This window comes from Artibeus jamaicensis, unplaced genomic scaffold, assembly GCF_021234435.1.
Source record: "Artibeus jamaicensis isolate MK-2021 breed Jamaican fruit bat unplaced genomic scaffold, CSHL_Jam_final contig_373, whole genome shotgun sequence".
In the NCBI taxonomy this organism is placed as follows: domain Eukaryota; kingdom Metazoa; phylum Chordata; class Mammalia; order Chiroptera; family Phyllostomidae; genus Artibeus; species Artibeus jamaicensis.
In genome coordinates, this window is record NW_026521807.1 from 13,005,553 (window position 1) to 13,011,870 (window position 6,318).

General features: G+C 46.0%; 1 pseudogene; it reads left to right on the forward strand.

The window, feature by feature from the left end:
- The first annotated feature begins 5,371 nt into the window (after positions 1–5,371).
- LOC119059805 (RWD domain-containing protein 1-like) lies at positions 5,372–6,006 on the forward strand (annotated as a pseudogene).
- The last annotated feature ends 312 nt before the right edge of the window (positions 6,007–6,318 follow it).

Below are 6,318 nucleotides of genomic sequence, written 5' to 3' on the forward strand. Positions count from 1 at the left end.
TTAGCAAGTGCATCAAAGTGCACAGAACGTTATTACAATCTGTAAGCAACCAGTGGTTCCAAAGACCCACATTCTCAGATTAAGCCCATCAGTTGTTGTCAGGCAGTAATGATCAAATAGATAACATTTAAAGAACTCTGAGGGCTTATTTTGAGTCAGGGTCAAATAGCTAAAGTGCCACAAAACTTTGGGGAAACAAACTCATTTCAGGCTTGGATTCTTATCATTTATTTATTTTTATTTTTATTTTTTAAGATTTTATTTATTTATCTTTAGAGGGGAAGGAGAGAGGGAGAGAAACATCAATGTATGGTTGCCTCTAGTGCTCCCCCTGCTGGGAAATAGCCTGCAGGAAACTGGCCTGCAACCCAGGCGTGTGCCCTGACTGGGAATTGAACCATGATCCTCTGGTTCACAGGCCTGCGCTCAATCCACTGAGCTACACCAGCCAGGGCAGGCTTGGACTCTTATCATTTAAATTGAGCATATTAGCAAATCAGGTTTCATAGGATTTTATGCTTTCTCTCTCAGGCCTGATTGCCCTGGGGAACCTACCCTTTCCAGCACAGGGCCGTACCCACCTCAGCATTGTTTCAGGCTTAGGTTGGGCAGGAAGTAAGGCAGCCAAGAGATTAGGAGACTTCTCCCCAACAGAATGAGAACTCGAGCTATGTCAAAGCCTAGGAGTGTGGGTCCATCACCCCCTTTTCCTATAACCCCCCCAAGTCCTTTCCTGGGGGCCTCCATGTGATCATGCCTGTCTTAGGTCACCCCTCCCTTGAGGGATCTTACCCATTATTGACTAACTGACCAAGCACTGGGGACCAGGCAGGGTGAAGTAAAGTGGGCAGAGGTGGTGCTCCTGCCGGGAAGATAACCTTTGTCTCCTCAGTGGCTTATGGTACCAAGGTCACTCACTCAGCCTTAGCCATGGCAGGGTTATAGCTTCTGAAACGAGGCAGGGAGGTTCCCAGCATCTGATCTCCCCTCTTTTTTCTATCGTAAATGCAGTTATAGCTGTTAAGCCTGTGAAACCTACTATTTGCTGTTCCTAAATGCAATCTCAAGAAAACAACCGATATATATATCACAAAGCACAAATAAGGATTAAGACAAAGGGGCATTCAAGGGCTGCTAAGACCCAAACTTGTAAATTCAATCCATTGAAACAGTTTTTAGGGTTCAACCATTGAACATTATGGGGCATCGAGGGGTTGATGTCCTCTGCCGGAGGTGCTGGAGCTTTAGCCCCTGTCATTGGGGCAGGCCCCATCCTTCTCTACTGGCAGACCCAGGCCTGTGAGTGACAGTGTAAGTGTCCATTTTCCTTCTGGTTGTTCAGGGTCAAGCTGGGCCATCTGCTCTGTTAGTTGATTGGTTCTTGGCTTCAGGTAGCAGAGCTTGGTGTCTGTCCCACTCATGATAAGGCTTTACTCTTTTGGCTGGTAGTCAGACAGGACCTGTAGGGATGGAAACACATGCATACCCTCTTCTCCAAGTTAAGAGGCCTAGAGGGCCTTGCCAAGAGCCATCTCCCAGTGAATCTCTATAAAACCTGAGGATAAGATGACTTTGGCTCTTTCTTCTGAAATGTTTCTTAATTGGAGTACAAAGTGATTCATTACAATTTAGAAAATTATAGGTAAACAGGGCTAACATAATCAAATTTTGGGGGGAAGGACTCATGACTCCCCCTTTTTCTGTTTCTTAAGATTTCTAAAAGTATGATGAGCCCATTCTATTAACTGCCTGACTAGTTAGATTTTAAGGTATTCCTGCTTTATGTTGGATATTCCAATGCTGAAGAAAAACCTGAGTAAAATGTGCAAGGTATCCAGGGCCATTATCAGTTTTAATTTGCTGAGCCCAGCCTAAATAACTAAAGGCCTCAAGCCAATGGTTTTGTATATTTTTTAGCAGATTCTATTGTTAAAATGCATGTAGGGCATCAGAGTAAGTATCAATAGAAATATGAACATATTTGAATTTTCCAAAGGGAGTGTAATGAGTGATATCTGTTTGCCAAATTATTTGGGAACTTAGTCCTTGAGGATTAACTCCTGTAAATGGGGGTGTCTTGCTAAGGTCTTAGAAAGACAGGCCCCATACTGTTTCTGCGAGCTGCAATGAGTTTAAGCAGCAACTGTCCTGTTATTCTCAGGACCTGGTAGCTTTTATGTTCACAGTTTTCAAGGAAAGTGGGTAAGATTGGGGGAGGAGGTACTCTGAACAAATGTTTTAGACAAAAAATGGCTGCACGCCAAGGGCCTTTTGTGACTCAATTGACTAACCATTCCCTCTGGGAGAATAGCCAGTTCTTCCCCAAGGAACTGATCAGTGTTTACAGGTACTGTGTTAAAAAATGGTACTTTGTCTTCCATGGAGAAGGGCTAGTTCCCCCTGGGAGACAGTATACCTATATTTCATTTTTACAATAAAAGTCATGGCTGTGGCAAAACCAAGGAGGATTCTTAATATTTCTTTAACATGTTACACCCCCATCCCACTTATAGCATGCTTTAGATCGACAAACTTATGAACACACTTTCAGAAACAGTTTTTTTCTCTACTGGAAAATACATTTACTTTTTTTAAATTGGAGTTTTGACCTCCTCCATTTGCAACCTGGGCCGGTTCACCCCTCCTTAGACAACCTGGTGGCCGCTCTGCTCCTGGGAGGTCACTGTATTGATGCCAAACTTAGTGTGGGCACCTAATTGGCAATAGCACACTGAAGCCCAGAACTCCTGGGCTCAAGTGATCCTCCTGCCTCAGCCTCCCGAGTAGCTGGGACTACAGGTGAGCCACTGCGCCTGGCTGGTTGCAACTGCACTGGTGTGTCGGGAACTGCACTCGGTTCCAGGCGTGGGGAAGAGTCACCCCCGGGGCACACTGGGGAGAAAGGGAGGAGAGGGAAACCAATCTCCCCTCTGCACTGCTTCTCGTCCCCAGAAGAGAGACCCAGCCCCCACTTGACTCACTGTGAGTGTGCACGTGTAGGTGGCTGCAGCTGTGCTGCAGGCACGCCACACACCCATGCCACTGCTGAGCCCATTGGGCAGGCCTTGAGACTAGGGGCCCCTGGTGGGAACTGCTAGCAGGGCCTACTAGTGCGCATTGATCCCTTCTGTTCCATATTTCCAAAACTAAAGATCCCTAATCTAGGAGACATTCAGCATCTTCAAAATGCTGCTGAACCTAAAACATTGCTCTCGTTCTTTAGCGAGCCCATTCCCCATGGTTGAGGATTCACAGAAACCTTTAAAGATTTTTTTAACAAATAACCTTTTCTGAAATTCCTCCCACCACAAGCACAATAATTACAAAACCAGTCTCAATATTGCCTTTTCTCCACGTGCACCTTTAAATCCTTATGCTGGTGGACAGAGGGAAAAGGCAAAACTGAAGGGGCTGCAAGAGGCGGCTTAAAAGAAAGAATTTGCTGAGATGCCTGTAAACTATCCTGTAACTAGTTGATTATTCTAAAGCTGATTAAAGGGATAATCTTTGCTCTTTCTCCCAAGCCTAGACCCCAAGTTTGGGGTTGCCTGCTGGCAAAAACTTGGGAGAGGGAACAAGACTCCTGCTTACTAAAGAAGGTACAGTTGCAAAGTGGTTGCAAGAGAGGGCCACCTAGGAAGAAAGCCCTTATCCTCTGAAATCCAACACACCCTACGACATTCCTGAACTGCACTAGGGGTAGTTGGCCCTTACCTGAGCTAATGTGCGTGTACTCCCACCAAGTTGGTGTGCTGTCCATAACGACGATGGCTTGTGGCCTCTGGGTCCCTGGTTGTGGGCACTAGCTGATGCAGACCACAGCCCACAGTGTCTGTGTCATTATGGATGAAACGAGACATTCATATAGACTACCGTGAGAATGGTGGAGGAAAAGAGACAGTATGGCTTCTCTCTCAAGGGGAGCAAAAGCTGAGGCCCTTGCTGTGACCGGCCTTGATTGGGTTTCTCCGCACATTACCTGAAGGTTCTCATTTACTATGCACAGATTGCTTTAGGTGGTTACCTTTTACAGAAAACAAAGGAGCCAATGCTGCTAATCACATCCCAGAAGAGGGCTATTTGCAAATGAAAAGGGCAAAAGTGGTGGAACTGGTTATGATACAGGGTGCAGCCAAGGGGGGGTGCCCCCCTAAAAAAGATTTGAAATGGTGTCCAGAATTCAAAGTGTATAGGAATATTGGAGAGACATATAAGATGCCCTCACCCCCCCCAACCAGGGACAAATGGAGCAGGGCCATTGAGAGCTATTTTGCATAGCAACAGTTTTGCAGCTAACCTCTGGAATGGTCATTTAACATACCTATGACATTTAACTGGTTTGATAGATATGTTAAATAGCTGTGGCCAAGTTTTGAGCCAGGGAGAAGGGAGTGGCTGGGACCTAGGAGAGGAAAACAGGGGCTGCGCTCCTGAGTGAGAAGGCCTGCGTGAGAGCTTGGAAAAAAAGATGGGCTCCAGGACATGAGGAGATAACTGCCCAGGTGAAAGGGGAAACCACGCAGCTTTGCCAGAATGGAGATCAGCTTTGGTAGAAGAGGCCCATGCGGCTTTGGGGTGCCCCCTTTGGCCGCGTGGCCTCGAAAGCAGGAGAGACTTTGACTGGAACTGGGTACAAAGAACTCTTGCCAGTGGACCATGAGAGGGTACCACAGTTCTTTGGATTAACTAGAGATCCTGCCTGACACAGCTGACGGTGCCAGCGGCCTGAAACACAGACATGTGCTCTTTTCCTGATTTACGGTACCCGGAGTTGGGACAGTGGGAGAAGGGAGCGCTGTGTGGGTGTAGGTGTATACCCTAAAGGACTTTGCTATTTTACTGGTGGCGTTAGGCCTGAATAGCATTAAATAAACATTTTGTTTCCTTTTCACAAATCTCTGGCATTGAGGGATGTCTTTCCAATTGGCGGCGGACAGAAGAGCCCGGTTGATTTTAGTATTATGTCCTTGGGAGGGGCCCCTGTTATGTAGCAATATTTGGCATCCCTAGGTGGGCCAGATATTCCCCCCTCCCCAGGACCTCTTGCTCGGTAACAGTTACACTTGTCCTTGGAAGGTTTAGCATGGATTTTAGGAAGTTACTTTGCAGTAAATGTTTGCCACTGGGGGCTGGGCCCATGCCATGCAGAATGGTCTCCTACAGAAAACATAGGAACTAAGGATCAGGTGGAGGCCAACATAGGGCTGTTACTCAGAGTGCCCGGCCTGGCTTTGGGCCCCAGGCCTCCCAGATGGTGGCTCTGCACCTGTGCTTGCCTGGCTACTGCCCATTCCCCCAGAGTGGTTGTGGTCCTGGCTGCAGCACACTACCCAAGTGTCTGGGTGATCCATGGGCAGCAGCAAGGGCCATGATGACAGATTATGGCAGGGAACAGCACAGTGAACTGGAGTCCCTGGAGTCCGTCTATCCTGTCTCCTTTACAGGCAAATATTTCTCAGCTACCCCTCTGTAGACCCAGTCCTGCTCATGTTTTCTCTCACTAGCAGTACAGCTGTCCTCTGAGGGTGTTACAGGGATGAGTGAAGAGGGGTTTAAGAGTGTCATTAACTGGCACTATCAGGAAACCTTCCCAGAGAAAACCTTCACTATTACAGTGACATCTGAGGCTGGAGAAAATGATTAAAGTGTCCAGACTATCCTCAAGTTTACCTAAGTGAGTAATACCCAGATGAGGTCCCCACTTGTGAAATCTCGCTGAAAATCTAGAAGATAATGGTATCTTGGGCATTTTAAAGTTATTAGCATTACAGGCAGAAGGAAATCTTGGTATGGTGATGATTGTTACTTTGGTGACAGCTGTGCAAGAAAAGCTAAGTCCTATAGTGGATCCAAAAAAAAGAAATAAAGAAAGAAAGAAAAGTAGAAGAGAAGAAACACAAAGAAAAAGAAGCAGAAGAAACCCAAAGCAATTATTTCATGGCACTCCTGATTGCAGTTGAGATTTTCTTAAGTTGGAAAGCCAAGTTTGATGGGGAGAATAAATGACATTTATACTTCCCCAAGTATAAAACAACAAATAATGTTCTCAGGGATATGGAGAAAAGGGAATCCTAGTGCACTGTTGGTGGGAATGCAGATTGATGCAGCTACTAGGGAAGACAGTGTGGAGAGTCCTCAAAAATTAAAAATGAAATGGTCTTATGACCCAGTGATTCCACTTCTGAGTATATATTCTAAGAAACCAAAAACAGTAATTCAAAAGAATATATGCACCCCTATGTTCACTGCAGCATTATTTACAATAGACAAGATATGGAAGCAACCCAAGTGCCCATCAACAGATAAATGGATGAAAAA